This window comes from Rhipicephalus microplus, chromosome 8 (genome assembly GCF_043290135.1).
Source record: "Rhipicephalus microplus isolate Deutch F79 chromosome 8, USDA_Rmic, whole genome shotgun sequence".
NCBI classification, from domain to species: Eukaryota; Metazoa; Arthropoda; class Arachnida; order Ixodida; family Ixodidae; genus Rhipicephalus; species Rhipicephalus microplus.
In genome coordinates this window covers 111500498-111517603 of record NC_134707.1, presented here as the reverse complement: position 1 = coordinate 111517603, position 17106 = coordinate 111500498, and positions in this window count along the sequence as shown.

Here is a 17106-nt window from a genome sequence, read left to right as displayed (position 1 = left end):
GGTGTGAATGGGCAAATACTTAAGTTCCGAAACAGGTTGGTCACACTTTTTGCGTATTACTGGAATTGACAGATGCGTTGGGAAGGCACATGAGCTGCGCTCTCTCGATGTTCGCCACTAATAGTTCTGCCGGAATCGCCAGCAATGCCATTGAACAAAGCTGCCATTTTAACCATCCGAGAAAATGGGCGCTGGAACAGCCTGTTAACGAGTGTCTTGCCATTTTGGACTTCGTTCATACGCTCAATAAGATGTAGCTCTCTCTGGTCAGCTAGCAGCCTTAGCGGCAACTGGTGTGTTTCAGTCAGTATATTGGGATGGATTGTACTTCACAAGGTAAGGCAAACAGTACTCGCCGGGCAACAGAATGATCCCGTTCAAGCTGAGGTATTAAAGTAGGCGGTATATTGAAGGCTGGCGAAGCATAAATTATGCATGAGAGTAGCGATTATTGGTAATCCTGTAGAGCCGCCTTCTGATCAACGCCATCACGCCTAGCAATCGAGGCGGCTAAATACTTGAACCGGGACAGCGATTTTTGCTTCACAGTTTTATTAGCAGAGCGCCAAGAAAGGCCATCAACGATGATTACACCCAGTTAGCGATGTTCGTTTACCCAGTGTATCGGTGTGTCTCCGAGGGAAAGCCTCCTAAGGCTTCTACGAATGCGTTTCCTAGGCTTATTCACGACCGTGGCTGACTTCTTGGGTGAAATCTGGAGGCTAACTTTTACCAAGTATTCTGAAGTTGCATTTAGAGCTCGCTGCATTATACCAAGAAGTTGTGGACCATGGTGTGACGAACCGCTGACCCAGAATGCGATTTCACCAGCATAAATCGCCTATGACTATAGAAAAGTCGCATTTTTGAGGTAATCAGCATGGAAGTCCAGCAAGTACGCTGTTGAGAGAAGTGGTGACAAGACGCTGCCTTGCGCGATGTCACATTTAACAGCGCGAGGTTCACTCTGTACTTCTATAATGCGCACTTTCATTCTGCGCTCAGACAGAAAATCACGGACAAAGTGTAACAGATGACCTGAAATTCAACCAAGAAAGACAAACAAGATACAGCACCCTTGCTGCAGGCTGACTGTTCTTATTGTGCTTCGTACCCTCTACTTGATAGCCTAGTCTACGCGCGCTCCTGCACCCCAGAGGCACTATTATTCTCACACTCGGCCACGATTGCGACGTAATATGACCACCAGCTGGAATCGTCTCTGGCGGGTGGCATTGAGTTTGCCGCGGTGGTCTGTCTTTTTTACGCCAAGACATGTCTTGACGAGGTGCCGAAGACTCAGGTGGCCGACTTTGGCTGCCTCGCGGAGGTTGGCAGCAGCCGCGCTGTGACTGGCTGTGGGAATTCGCCCCACACTCCAGTGGGCGCGACTGGCTAAGTAGATGTGGTCGTTGCAGGTTTTGACACTCTGGCGCTGGCATTGGGCGCAATGCTGCAGGTACTGAATGCGGATGGCATTGTTTGATGCGAGAAGGTCCTAACCCTCGGTGTCTCTTTCGTCGCACTGTGCACGGAATCGGAGATTCACGACAGACGTCTCTTTGGGAATAGCGAACACACGAGCAGGCGTTTACTGACTGCGGTGCCCAGAACAATGGCTGACACTGGTCAGCGCTGGTCTCGTTATGGCTAGACATTACTACTTTCTGTAGAGGAAGACTGTAAGCCGTGGTGTTACAGGCATTTTTACACTCTCAGGCAAAATGACACGAAAAGGAAGTAACGGAGCCCAATAGGCATGCGCGATGAACGTATAGACCATTGAAGAGCAACCACAGAGGGAAGCGTGCCGTGCGAAACCACTTAGTCTCCAACCACGCTCCAAAGGAATAAACCGTCCAGGGATTGCAGGAAGCGCGAAAAGCGTTGCCAAGGTGACTAGCCGTCTTTCTTCTCCTCTGCTGGCTCAGTCTTTCCCCGTATTGCGCTGGCGATGGTTCGCGTTGCGTCGTGCTCAGAGTGCTCGACCACGACCGCCTGGATTCGACGATCTAGGAATTACGACGTGGTGCATGTGCGTACACTTAGATGAGCATGGGCTGCTGCTTTTCCGTTTCGCTGCACCCATGAAGTCTGGAGCAAGTCTCCACACGTCACGACGTCGCGCTCTATATCTCTGGCTTCAAGGTAATCACGACCAACACACGACAGCAAGAGTTCGGAAGGCCAGTATGGCGGCTGAGAAGACAGCAGGCCTATCGGACATATACTTCAGTCTGACTCAGGGAGGGCAGAAATCAGCGGTGGATTCTTAAGCAACTAGGTTATGTTTCTTTATTCCACTGTACTTGTCGCGTGTACGATACGGATTGCGCTTGCCGGCAACGGGCTCGGTCTTGTTATATATCGAAACCACGAAATGCATCGCGAAGGTCAGCTTCGCCGTCTGCAGTTCGCCTGTGCTTTGCGACAACCTTCAAATCGCCGCCATTGCCGTCGGCCTCCCATACACTTGTTGATCTAGTGCTCACCTGTCTTCGCCACCGTGACGAGCTCCGGGATGCTCATATTGGGCTGAGGCCTTGTCGCTGTGCTGGGAGTCGTCGAAAACACGTTTCGGGTTCTCGTAAACAGCTTGATTGTAGTATGTCGCGCGCTGTGTGTGCACCGGCACGGGCTGTCGGGGCTTCCGCTAGCGTCGGAACTCACTGAAAATTGGTCGCCATTACAGTTGGCTTTGCCGTCAGTCGGTCGCAAGCAGCTCGGCGCCATCCAATGGCCGCGGCGGCGGACTCGCGTTTGCGTGCTGCACTTGCTTGAGTTTGTGGAAAAGGGTCGCATTACCGTCGATTTCTTCGGCGATAGCTCCAAACCAGCTCGGCGATGTTCGTGGCGGCGGCCAAGCGTACGCTCGCTCTCCTGTGCGAAGTTCGCTGGCGGCAGACACTCCGCGTGCAGCGCCGTGTGTGGTCTCACGTTCGCTTGCTCGAGCTGAACGACGTCGCTCGCTTAGGACTCGCCGAATTGTTAGTGGCACTGGGGTTCGAGGAGTTCTGGCTGCGGCCGCCGCTCCTAAGCTGTTGCGCTACGGGGATCGAAATGAGTCTTTGACGATGTATGACATCACAGTGAAATTATTAGCACGTCTTATCTCACGTATGTTTTCATTATACCTCGCACGTATTTCTCATATGCATTTGTATTCATCCTCTGTCACGTGTGACTCACTATTTCACATACTTATTGTGCAACCATGGACACACACCGTGCTGAACACTGTGTGCGCTGGCGTCTGCGATGCCTGTAATCCATCTTTTTCGTCAGAGCAGCTTCAGAAGGACTGTGCGAGATGCGAAAGTAAAGTTATTTGTGCGTCATATTTTAACAATTGTTGTTATATCAACGTGCACGTACTTGTAAAATGCGTGCATCTTCATCTTCTGTCACGTGTGTCTAACTATTTTTACTATATTATTGTACGTGCAGCCGTGGGAACACAACAGGCAGAAGGCTGCGTGGCTGGCGTCTTAAATGCCTGTCATCTATCGCTTCCGTCTGAGGAGCTCCACAAGGAGTGAACAAGATTTGAGAACGAGACTGGACTAGCACATTTCACCACGAATTCACTTAAAAGAATGAAGAATATTCATGTGCATGCAGAAAAATAAAAGATTTCGATGGCTCACTTTTGTATTTCGTTGCTGCTATGCCTGGGAAAGCAACTACACATAGGTGGCTAACTACTTTTTCGCGTGTTCTTTTCTGCGCTATTTGTTGCTCACGGCGCAGAAAAAAGGGCGAAAAAAAGTATTAGGCCTGGCGGAAAATTAACAATGTTCGAACTGTGGACAAAAAGTTCATCTGATTGGAGTATTTGAGTGGATCAACCGTTCGTACGGCAAGGTACAACTGTGAGGACTAGCGCTTGCCCGGTAAGGCGTAAATGTGGGGATTACCAGTTGCCCGATAAGGTGCAATTGTGAAGACGAAGTGTTTGTCCTCTGAGATGAATTGTGGGACAAACGGTTACTCACTAAGGTGTAAATGTGAGGATTTATTGTTAGTCTCTTGAGCTCGTCTGCGGGGACTCACTGTTAGACCCGGTGCCGTTAGTCCTGAAAAGAATTGATGGTTGTGGCAGCCCCATTAGTCTCCAGAAGGACGAACCACACTCCCTTTTACCACCATTTCGCCTTAGAGTGTAGAGAGGGAGGATGCGTTGTGTCGTGGCTCATCCGGCAGGACAGAGGCCACGTATCCAGATGGGGCCGAGCTCTGAGGTGGCGTCACCAACTGATAAGGCTCGAGGGCGATCTTCTTATTTGTTTTCGGGCTGCAAGACTAAAATGAGGCATTGAGCTGGCGCCCCACGTGGGCTTATAGTGTGTGATTAGCACGTTGGCAAATGACTCAGTTACGCCGTGCCCTTCCTGTCTCAGTCGACGAGAGCTGTCGGGGTGGTAGGTGGCTGAGGTGCACTCAGGAGGTGGTGAGCCTCACATCTCCCATTCGCGGTGGGAAACTGGTCGGCCGGAAGGAGGTCGCAAGTGTCGGAAAGTCGACGAAAAGCCGCCGTAAGCCCTTCACACCAATGTGTCCAGGATAGCTGTTGCACACCTTCGTAACTGCACCATGTTTTGGCGGCGCCACGAAGGCGATCGATGGCAATTATCTATTTCCAGGCTTCCAGCAAGGCATGGACAGTGCCCAGCGAGTTGACGTCCTCAATCCATCTCAAGACGTCGTCTTTGATGCCGCGGAACTCCGGTATCACCCATAAAGGTGTCGACGGTGAAGCGGGTGGCGAGAACCCTGAGTGTGCCTACTCCAAGCAGCCCAGTTGCCCCGAGAGCTCCGTGAAGGAACACAGGGAGCTTGCGATTGTTTTCGGGTAGACTGGCTTCAAGTTTTTGCGACGCGGCTGCAGCCAACATGGCATTAATCATGCACAAAGTTGTGGCTGGTGGCAGCAAGAAATTGGACGCTAGCAAGGCGTCAGTCGTGACGCGCAGTTAGGCAATGGCGCTCTGCAGCTCCGTGGTGCTGTCGGCTGATTCAGTTGGAGAGACAGAGCTGGAATCCGCGAAGGATGCAGTGACTCCAGTCATCATGATGGTAGAATGATGGAACTAGGACGAATGGATGGTGTCCCTTGGAGATCCAACATTGCACAGAATCAGGCCAATTGGATCCATACCAATGGAAGTGCCAACGGTGTTCCCAGGCAAGCGTACTCCGTGTAATCTCGTGTCGTGAGCTAGTACTGTGGCGTTAATGAAGTGATGGTGAGCTACCGAGCAGGCCTGGACGCCGTCCGAGGACGGTGCTTGAAGCGCCAAAAGGTTACCAGGTTTAGAGGAGGCATGTTGGCGTCTCTTGGTAAGAGGAGCCCGTGCGTCAGAATGGCGCGAAGTGTCGCGTCGGCGGACAGGTTCTCCAGAACCACAATGGAGGCCTGGACGCCGTGCGCTCGTGGTGGAATACACTTGCCCGGACGGTCACCTTGCGGAATCCATAAGCGAGGAAACTTGATGGTGTTCCTCGGTCGGACGCGTGACCTCAAGCTTACAGTTGTGTCACCAATGCCTTTCGACGACTGCGCCATTGTCATGAAGAAAGACAAATATGAAACAGCACCCCTGCTGCAGACAGGCTGTTCTCGATCTTCGTCTTTCTCTCCTTCTCGCCTACACTTTAAGGCAATATTACCCGAAAAAGGAGTAATGGAGCCCGATAGGTGCACGCTATGTACGAATAGACATTTGAGGGGTAACCACAGAGAGTTGTGTGCCGCGTGCAAATCACTTAGTCTCCAAAGAAATGAACCGCCCGGGAGATGCGGGCCATGCGCAGTGTTGTCAAGGGCATTAGCCTTTCTCCTCTCTCCCGGCTCAGTCTTCCCCCGAATTTTACTGGTTATGGTCGACGTTGTGTAGTACTCGAAGAGCTCGAAAATCTAGGAATTACGCCGTCTGGGTTTTTGTGTGTACGCTTGGGTGATCGTGTGCTGCTGCTTTTACGTTTCCCCGCACCCATAAAGTCTGGAGCAGGCCTCCACACGTCACCACGCCAGGCTCTGTCAAGATGGTCATAACCAACTCACTACGCCACTGGTTAAGAATGAAGTCCAACATGGCGGCCGCGAAAAGAGCAGACCTATCGGATATATTATTTTAGTCTTACTCAGGGCAGGAATTAGCGCTCGAATCTTTTTTAAGTTGGCGATCATTCTCTATTCAGCCGCCCCGCCATGGTGGTTTAGTGGCTAAGATACTCGGCTGCTGACCAGCAGGTCGCGGAATTGAATCCCGGCTGCGGCGGCTGCATTTCCGATGGGTATGGAAATGTTGTAGGCCCGTGTGCTCAGATTTGGGTGCACGTTAAGAACCCCAGGTGGTAGAAATTTCCGGAGCCCTTCACTACGGCGTCTGTCATATTATTATGGTTGTTTTGGGACGTTAAACTCACAAATCAATCATCAATCAGGACATCCAAGAACCATACATAAACATACTGGAAAATATCAACAATGAACCCACAGCCACTATAGTTCTCCATAATGAAAGTGACGGATTCCCAATAAGCATGATTGTAAGGCAGGGAGAGAAGATCTTTCCAATGCTATCCACCAAGTGTTTACAAGAGGTTTTCAGGGCTCCAGACTGGGAACAGTTACAAATATGAGTTAATGAATAGAGTCTTAGGAACTTGCAATTTTCTGATGACATTACTTTGATGAGTAACTCAGGGGGCAAATTACGACTCATGTTTACTGAATGAGACATGGAAAGCATAAAAGTAGGTCTAAAAGTAATATGCACAAAACTAAAATAATGTGCAATAGTCGCGGCAGAAAACAGCACGTTGCGATAGGTGAAGAGGCACTGGAAGTTGTAAAGGAATAAGTCTACTTAGAAGAAGTAGTAACCGCAGAGCCACATAACGAGAGTGAAATAACCACAAGATAAAGGATGGAGTGGATCACATTCAGCGAGCATTCTCAAATCTTAAATGGTATTTGCCACTCACCCTCAAAAAGACGGTATATATTGGCTGCATCTTCCCAGTGTTTACCTATGGAGCAGAAACTTGGAGGCTTACAAATATGGTTCAGCTCAAATTGAGGGCCACGCCGCGAGCGATGGAAAGGAAAATGATAGGTGTAACCTTAACAAACAAGAAGAGAGCAGAGAGGATCAGAAAACAAACCGCACTTATAGATATCATAGTTGAAATCGAGAAGAAATAGACATGGGTCGGGCACATAGCACAGGCAGGATAACCACTGTTTATGAGGCGTTCCTAGAAAAGGCAAGCGCACGAAGGGGAGACAGAAAGTAGGTGGGGCGATGAGACTAAAACTTTGCTGGACGTAGTGACGAAGAGCCTAACACCGGGTTGATTGTTGGATTATGGGATTGGCCTTTGCCCAGAAGTGGTCGTTGTCAAGGTGATCATGGTAATGATGATTTTATTTGCGTATTTTTCAATTTTTTGGTCACGCACAAGATAACATTTTTTCACTTTCCACCAACAACGTCGACACCGGCAACAAAGCCGGAATTTCCTGGAAATGAGCTTTATAACGCTCTCGCGTTAAAAAAAGGGGAAGAACAGCAGAATATGAGACGCAGCGAGCTGATTTAGGGCTCCTCTTTCTGCGCAGCGGGAAATCTGTGGGCGCTGCTTTTGCTCTTTGTAACTTCTGAAGCCTCTCACGTGAGTAACGCGGATCGGTATATTAACGAAGCCGAACACCTGTGCCGTAAAATCCAAGAGACATCTTCAGCGGGGTTAGCGCGCGTTACTTGTCATACCATGCCTGCATGGCTTCCGCATACGCAATATGTACGCAACTATGAAAGCTGTTCCCAAACTTAAACTTTTCTTCGCTAGCGAGCCTGGCGGCAACGAAGTCCACGAAAAGGCAAGAAACGAGACGAACGAGCAGTCGCTATCCGACCACGAGACCAACCTTCGTGCATTATAAACAGATCACTTTATCTGATTGGTCGTAAACTCCTGATGCCTGGAATATTCAAGTCTACATACTGCGTAGTTAAACTGAAGACCATTCGGTGCTGGCATGGTTTTGCTTATATATCTATAAAAAAACAAGCTGGACGTAAACGAGTATTCCTAATAAGTCACAACAGGCTTCCATGAAAGTCGGAAAGATCGCATAAGTTATTTCACGAGAGTCAAGAAAATTGTCGTCAGCTTCGTTGCCAAGGTACAGCCGAGAAACAATCTCACGCAAGTTTTTCTTTTAAGCGAATACGTACTGATAATACCGCAAAGCACTTAGAATGTTAAAGAGCACGTTACTTTGTCTACAATTTATGTCTTTTTATTAACGCTATTATGTATAACAGTTTATTGCTGGTTATCAGCCTCTTCAAGCGCAGTAGGAAATCACATCAGCACGAATTGTGACTTAAGTGATGAATTAATTTTGTACATAGTTGGCACACATACATAAAGGAATATTACTCCCCAAGATACGATCGTGACGTCTTTCACTAATTTAATTTTTCATGACCTGCTTTCGAATATAACTTCCACAAGTTTATTATATAAGTCTACGTGTTTATAAGTCCCACGTGTTTTTTGTTTGTTTGTTTGTTTGTTTAGATCATTTGTGTAGACTTGTTGATCCACTTGTTCTGCGTGGCCGTCGGGTGGCTGTAGGGTGCATAGAGTTCGCAATTATCGATTACTGGGCACACTGGCAGGGTGATCGTTTACGACCATGGAAATGCCGGGTGGTACACGGATTTGTTCAGTCTTCGTTTTGATGGCTTCAAATACGCTCGTCAATTTTTTTATTGTAGTGTCTAACCACGATTGTTTCGGAAAAAAGAAAAAAATCTTTGTTAGGTTTGAGACCCTATTTTATGTGGTGAGCCTAAAAATGTAGAGGTGATAATCTAGAAACGCTGATCATTTTCTAAACATGATCTCGCGATAAAGCGAATGCAGGCCACACGGGGCTGAAAGAACAAAGTTTAGACAAATTCATGTATTACCCATCATTCCTACGCTGACTGAAGCACCGTGTGTTTCAGATCCTACAGACACTAGCGTCAGACTTCGCTCTAGTGCATCTATTGGAAACTCTGTGTTGGGGTTTTCTACTAGCAGTGGGCATTTTGCAACTGTACTTGCAGTTGTTGCTCTAAGAGCGTTTACAAATGTCTTCAGATGCGCCACTGCTCCACAGCACGCTATCACTTTTCTTCGTGTTCCGTGCAGGCCTGGCGTTTCTTTATTAGCCCTCGGTCCATATTCCAGATAAACGTAAAATACCATGTATTTCAATCTTGTTGATCTTCCTGTTTTCTCATTGGCTGTGTTTCGCTCTCTCTTGTAGGCACGGTGATAGAACCCACAGTTGATAGAATTAGAATACGCGTCTTGACACTGTTTGATTTTTCACCATATTGCTCTCTTTTATTCAGATAATACCTTTCAAACTACCGGTTAATTTCACTCAGACGCATTCCTTCTAAACTATGAAAAATTTTTTTGTTTTCATTCTTTTGCATGGTTCTGATTTAAAATATTGCTTTGCGCCTCCACTACAAGCTATTCGCGAATCATAATTATGTGAAGCCGAACTGGTTGTTTGCTCCCAAACTTGATGTGATTTCTAATCCCTGTTTATAACAAATTGCATTTTTAGAGCTTTTCAGAAGCACTCGACTATTGGGCATCCCATTAGCTGCTTCTCTGGAAAGTGCGCCTGTTGACCTTTGACCATCAAGTGCTCTCTTCGCCAGATGCATTCCTTATTATTCTCTCCCTATTTGTATCACTCTATAACGCTAGTTTAAAGAAAACTGCCATCACATTTGGCGTCGCCCAATGGATGGTACTCGGCTCTTTACGCATTCGTATTTGCATAAACAGAACACCATTGGGTGCTCCCTTCTCTGATGATGCTTACCTTGGAATAGCCTTCACTCACTTTACCTCTTGGTGCAATTGATGACTGGTGTACCACACAGGTCATATAACTTAACATAACGATGTGCCAAAGAATGCGCACGTTTGGACGATCATGTATGTCCTGTATGTACTAATTCGCACTACTTGTCTAAAAAGTATAACTTCCTATTGGGCTAGCTTGTTACACAATTATTTTGCATTCACGTTATGTAAAACTGCTTTTGGGGAATCTCGCATTTTGTACGCATTAGAAATAGCAAACTAAATGATCTCAATCGTTCGTCATAATTTCGCAAAGGCAACTTATCATTAAGCTTATTCGTGGACAAAACATTGATTTTCTCAAAGCTGGCGTATGATGCGTTTTTCTAGGATCCATACCAAGAAAACAAAATTCATTCGCTAGAAGTAGCTGGATATTCATCAGTGGTTTCCCTTTTTCTGGTTATACAAGACAGCGTGAGCATCTTTGAAGAAATCAAGCGTTACCATATGATCACTTGTATGTCATCGTCAGTTATTTCATTTGAGTATCTCTAACGGCATATTTCATCATCCTGAGATGGGCAACAAGGTTATTTTGCCACGCGTTAGATTGTTTCATGCATCTTAGCTTACGTACAGAAAGTATGTATAAACACCTCCGGCAAAGCTGCTGCTTTTTTTAGTATTGCTTTCCATGCACACCAGTGGGCTCAAATCACCTTTTTACTTCTTGTATCTTTTGTGTAAAGCCACTAGCAGTTCAAGAATGTCTTAGGTAAAATTTAATACTCAGTATATTTTTTATGTATATTCTATGTTTCATAAATTCTTTTTCTCGTGTAATCACTTTTCTTGCTGATGGCCTGGGTCCTGATGGCACTTTATGTAATAAAAAATATGTGATCAAATGGGTTACTAGTAAACTGAGAATGCCCACCGCATTTGCTTAACCTATTTTAAGCACATTTTATTCTCATTCGCACGATTCGCCTTTCATGTGACTGTATAATATTGCCACGTTCCTTCCTGCCCCGCCGCAGTGGTCTAGTGGCTGAGGTATTCGGCCGTTGACCAGCCGGTCGCGGGATCGAGTCCCGGCTGCGGCGGCTGCATTTGCGAAAAAAGCGAAAATGTTGTAGGTCCGTGTGCTCAGATTTGCGTGCACGTTAAAGAACCCCAGGTGGTCAAAATTTCCGGAGCCCTCCATCACGGCGTCTGTCATAATCATATGGTTGGTTTGGGAAGTTAAACCCCACATATCAACGTTTCTTCCTCAATTTTTCCTATGAACCCGTTACGCTGTACATGATTCTGAGCATAAAACGTGCCTGCATTGTTCGAGAAGCGTCGGGACTGTAGTAGATCTTTTGAATAAGAATATGCCCACATCGCAAAATTACAGAATATTCTGTAATATATATGGCCGCTAGCAATAATGCTAAATTGTTCGACAGAATTTGTATAAATGTCTACAAAGATCACCAATTATCAGTTTTTGATCAACGGTCGATGCTCTGCTCACCGCTATCAATGTCTTGCTGTAATTTCACCTTCTTACGAGGCCTCAAGTTCGCCAAATTACAAGTATAATCTGAACTTCCAGTGTGCTCCATTCATCCGCGTCACGACCCCGAGACAATATTACAGAAAACTCCCACACATAGCGCCAAGAACATTTGTATAGATGGTGATGTTAGAGAAAGAAAAGTGGACGGAGAGATAACTTTGAATTGGCAGGTACCTGGAAACTTCCAATAACGCGTGTGATGGTTATTTACTGACTGAGCTACCACAGCGACTCTTTCTCCGTCTTTTTTATAAGGTACATATGTGCATTTAAACGTGGAAGCATGAGCGGACGCGTCTAAGTTATCTCGTTGTCCACTTTTCTTTATTCACATTTGCATTACATATACATCTCACTCCATCATCTGCACATCCCTTGTCTGTTTTGTCTGTTAGTTCTGATATCAATTTGTCCAAAAAAGAGAAGCGAGCACTTAAATCTTCTAAATTCTCATTTATGTGTTATTGAAGGCGTTTGCGGATGTAGTTTGAAACAGATCGGTAATGTATCGTTTGCCGTGTAAATACAACGTGAAAAATAGGCAGATCCTGCGCACTGTGTAAATCAATGATATGTGAAGTACGAATGAAGAAGGTAATTATGTAACTTTACAATTAGCACAATGTTATGAGGCAGACGTAAATTATGCTGTACATGACTTCCAGTGCATGATTATGGTTTGTGGACGTGTCATTTAACTTCGCTGTCTAATCACATCACATGATACTGAATTTGGTATATGTGGATGTAGCGAAACGACCATCAGCACACTATGAGCGTGGCATATAGTCATGTTTTACGTGACATGCCTGTCATGATTATTAATATTGGACATGTCATTTACCTTCGTCGTCTATTCGCGTCATGTGATACCAGATATCAATCGTCTAGAGAAACGGCCGCGAGCACACTATGAGCTTAGCATGTAGTCATATTTTACATGGCATTCATGTCATGAGGATCATGTTTGGACGTGCCATTTATCTTCATCGTCCATTAACGTCATGTAATACCAAAGTTGGTATATTTGAAGCTAGCGAAATGACCACGAACGCATCATGAGCGTGGTATGTTGTCATGTTTTATATGACACGCATGTCATGAGTATCATGTTTGCACCACTTATATACCTTAGTCATCCATTGAAGTCAAGTAACACCAAATTTGGTACATTTGAAACGACGAATTCGGCAGGTGAAACGACTATGAGCATGGTATGAGCGTAGCATGTAGTCATGTTTTACATGACACGCTTGTCATGATTATCATGTTGTGACATGTCATTTACCTTCGTCGTCCGTGCATGTCACGTAATACCAAGTTCGGTTTATTTGAACATAGCGAAACGGCCATGAGCGCATCACTAGCATGACATGTAGTGATGTTCTGACATGACACGTATCTCGTGATCGTCATGTTTGCACCAGTCGTATACCTTCGTCATCCACTCACGTCCCGTAATACCAAATCGGGTGCATGGAAAGCTAGCGAAACGACCCCGAGCGCACCATAAGCGTGGCGTCTAGTCATGAATTACTTGACATGTATGTCATGATTTCCACGTTAGTGTCTGCCTCTTATGTTCCTATGCAGTCATGTCATACCATACCAGTTTTACAATATGTCATGTGAACGAAAAGACAGCAAGCGCAGAATGACCATGAAATGTAAACTATAACATTCATGACATGCATGTTACGACTTTCATGTTATGACTAGTCAGTTAAGTTTGTCATACAGTCATGCTTTGCCATACCCGTTTGGGTATCGTTAGGATTTCAGAAACGGCCAAGAGAGCTAAAAGTCGTAGGCGGATAGATAGATAGATAGATAGATAGATAGATAGATAGATAGATAGATAGATAGATAGATAGATAGATAGATAGATAGATAAAGACACAGTCAATGTCGCCGAAGTTCTCTAAGAAATGCTTCGCATTTAAAAACAAGTGAGTGAGATAGTCCTGTAGTTCCCTTTGCATTATTACACTAATTGGTCGTAATCACTGTCACAAACGACTGAAATTTTGCTCTCAACCGCTCGCCTCATCGTCCAAGGAAGGGCGCCTTTGTATTGGAAAGACGACATTCGGCGACTAACAACCCAGCAGAGCACCGCCGCGTCTTCTCTACACCTGTACCGAAAGGGGTACACATGTGTTCCGAGGAGAAACAAATGACTTCGAGAGGGTACGGGAGCACACGTACGCCACAATAATCTTTTCACTTCTTCGGAATCGGCAGTTGACGTGCAACCAGCGAGAAGCGCGGTAGTCGGTATCGCGAGTCTCGTGTAGGCGGCGAGAATGGAGTTCCCGCACAACGTATCGAGACGGATGCAATACTGGGCACCCTCGTCGTCTACTAAGCTGGCGAGATCTTCAGCGGCACTCCGTTGGCTACCCTACGTGTACCACGAGCTGGCCTGCTACGTATGAAACTTCTTATTGTGACTTTTTTTCAACTGTTACTTTATTACACCCAGCTTTTCAGTAATTGTAGTTGTGCGCACTGCGTCACACGTAGAAATACAAAAGCTCAAGCATGATCTTTTTCTCGTAATTTGTTTTTGGATCTCCTTCAGTTTCATCATAATGTGGATTGTATTTATTGCAAATGTGATTTATTTATATGCATAGTGCACAAAGTAATGAAGGCCACTGCGACAAGTGTACAACAGGCATTACAAAAGTTGGCAATGTCATGAAAAGAAGAATTTCATTTGCTTGTAAATGCAGGAAAATCAAGCTTCAGTGTTGACGAACCCACGCGTTCTGTGTGGAAACTTTACAATACAACAGCAGTTATATTGCGTGGTGCACGCGTACACTCCCCTTGGGGGTCAAAACAGCCACACATTACAAAAAGCACTCACGTTACGACGCGTTTTCAATCAAGATTACGTGGTGTCTGCATAGCAAGTTCGGAAACATTTCCCGCGCCTGAATACTCGTGGTTTACAGTATGCTACCTACTACCCAAAGTGTAACCATGTGCGAAAGCTTCACTTGCACAAGTCACTTTGAATTTTTTTGATTACCGTATATTGCAGTAATCCACAGTTTATGCCTCACGAGTGACATCGTCAATAGAGCGTATACACTAAGCGGTTGAATTACGCATAGGGATTGAATATTGCTATCGTGTTCAACTCTTAAAGGTGAAGCTTAAGGGTCTCCAGTTACGGTTCAATAGTGGAGAACACAGAGTTGACCTAGCGTGTTTGACAGTACAGCTGGAGATAACACCGTCGTAAATCCTGACTGCCAGAAAACGTAAAAAAGATTTGCGGAGCAAGGAAGCGCTAAAGAAAGAAGGGTGCATTCAAGAGTCGCTTGGTCCTCATTCATTCATTTATTCATACTGCTAGCCCTCATGACGCTCGTTACAGCGTGTAAAGTACTAGTGTGTTTAAGTCAAAATTCGCTACAAAAATCCAGGGTCACCTCGCAGAATTGATTACAAACAGCAGCAAAAGTATACAAAAAAGGTATACGAAAAGGTACAAAGAGCAGAATAAAGTGTATTGTGTTCAAAACACAGAAATGCGTAGACAGCATCACGAGACAGTTTAAAGCAATAATGCAAATAAAAGCTATATGTAGCCACAAACCTATGTATAGAAAATCAGTTTTAAACTTCCTTCAACTGACATTACGAGTAACACTTGATTATGGATTTCGGTAACACACTTTATTTGTCGATAGCGCTGGGAATGTAACTGAATCTAAAGCAGTCATTACGAGAAGCAAGGGGCACTATCTATATACCATGTCTATTTTTTATTTTTTTATTTTATGCAATGGGTGCAATAACGTAACTTTAACACACTTCGCATACTCAGAAGCACGTGTGGCACTAAATACAAAGAAAACAGGGTTGATACTTTTCTTAGGAATCGGTATAACACAAAAGTTCAATGTGTACTGCTTTGTTTCGTGTCACGCATGAATCAAATGGTGCAAAGATATGCCTTCAGTCGTAATCGTCCTTGCTAGTAAGCTTGAGCTTGGTGTTAGTGCTCACCCGCATGTAAAACAAAGATCTCGCCAAACTGGAGAGGGCATACAACAATTTTAACTGATCATCGGCCTGCAGTAAATCACGTCTGACCGGTCGAAAATTTCACAGTTTACATACATGTAGCTGCTTATACTAAATGGCCTGTAGCGAGAATTTGCAGTGCGCGTGCAAAACTTCCTGTCAAGTAAAGTGATATTGCTTTGACGCAACTCAGTTTGAGCGTCAAGGAAAGATACTATGCCGTCAAGAAACTGAAAAAACAGACGGCAGTTTGAGCACTCACACGGTCGTCTGTTTTCTCCCCTTCTTCACTGCACAGTTTCTTTCCTTCACGCTCAAACTGAGCTGCACTAAAGAAATATCATTTTATCATGCACGAGCTCATCCAGTCACCGGTACTTGTTGATTTCAAGTAAAAGTTGCGTTCACTCGCAATTTTCATTTCTTTTTTTGCAATAAAGATGGGAATGAGAAAAAATCTGTGAAACAATAGAACCTGGCTCGCGAGTGTGAAGTTTTATGGCCCTACAAGGCACGCCAGTTACGAGGTCGTTTGTATAGTGCTATTGCATCCAAGATGATCCCTCGGTCAAGGGCTTGTCAATGAGAAGGCGCTTCTGATACAGTAATGTTATCTATTATCAAGGCTACTTTTTAATTCAAGTTGCGACATCTACTTGTTGCCTGGACTTGCGACCATCGTTGTTGTCTCTAACAGCTGCCCCGCCGCGGTGGTCTAGTGGCTAAGGTACTCGGCTGCTGACCCGCACGTCGCGGGTTCCATCCTGGCTGCGGCGGCTGCATTTCCGATGGAGGCGAAAATGTTGTAGGCCCGTGTGCTCAGATTTGGGTGCACGTTAAAGAACCCCAGGTGGTCGAAATTTCCGGAGCCCTCCACTTCGGCGTTTCTCGTAACCATATGGTGGTTTTGGGACGTTAAACGCCACATATCAATCAAATCTGTAACAACTGAAATGTCAACCTGCTTAGCATGTAGATAATGGTCTTACTTGCGGTATAGAAAAAGGAAAAAAGGCAACATACGCTTCAAAATGCGATGAGAAGACGGAATTGTAGAGCTTCGCGCACAGTCACGCGGACACTATCTCAACCTCATAGAGAGATTTTGCGACAGAAGGGCTCCTGAGTTTGTAATATTTTTATTCCCTCGAACAACAGTGACCAGACGAATTTACCAACATCATACATCATATCGGCTCCTGTACAGGACGTGAAAGGAAACTTGACAGGTTGTGTAACAGTGGTATGATGACTCCGTTTTGACACGGTCATTCATGACTTCCATCAATCGTGAAAAACACAAATGGGCGATATACCGTTTGTCTGGTGGCAGTAACGGTCAATACTAGTGGTAGTAATGATTATGACGTATAGGCTGTTTTATTCCTTGCTGCAGCAGGTGAGTAGCATAGTGTCTTGTACACCCAACCTTTACACACGTGAAACCTGTACCTGAGGTTTCATCATGAATGATCAACTTTGACCGTGTTCGAATGCTGGTACCTTGGCGATTCCTGAGCTTCAATACATGCTTACTTAGCGAAAATTTCTAAGTGTTCTCAGAGCCTGAAATACGACGGCAGGCGTCATGCAACTAC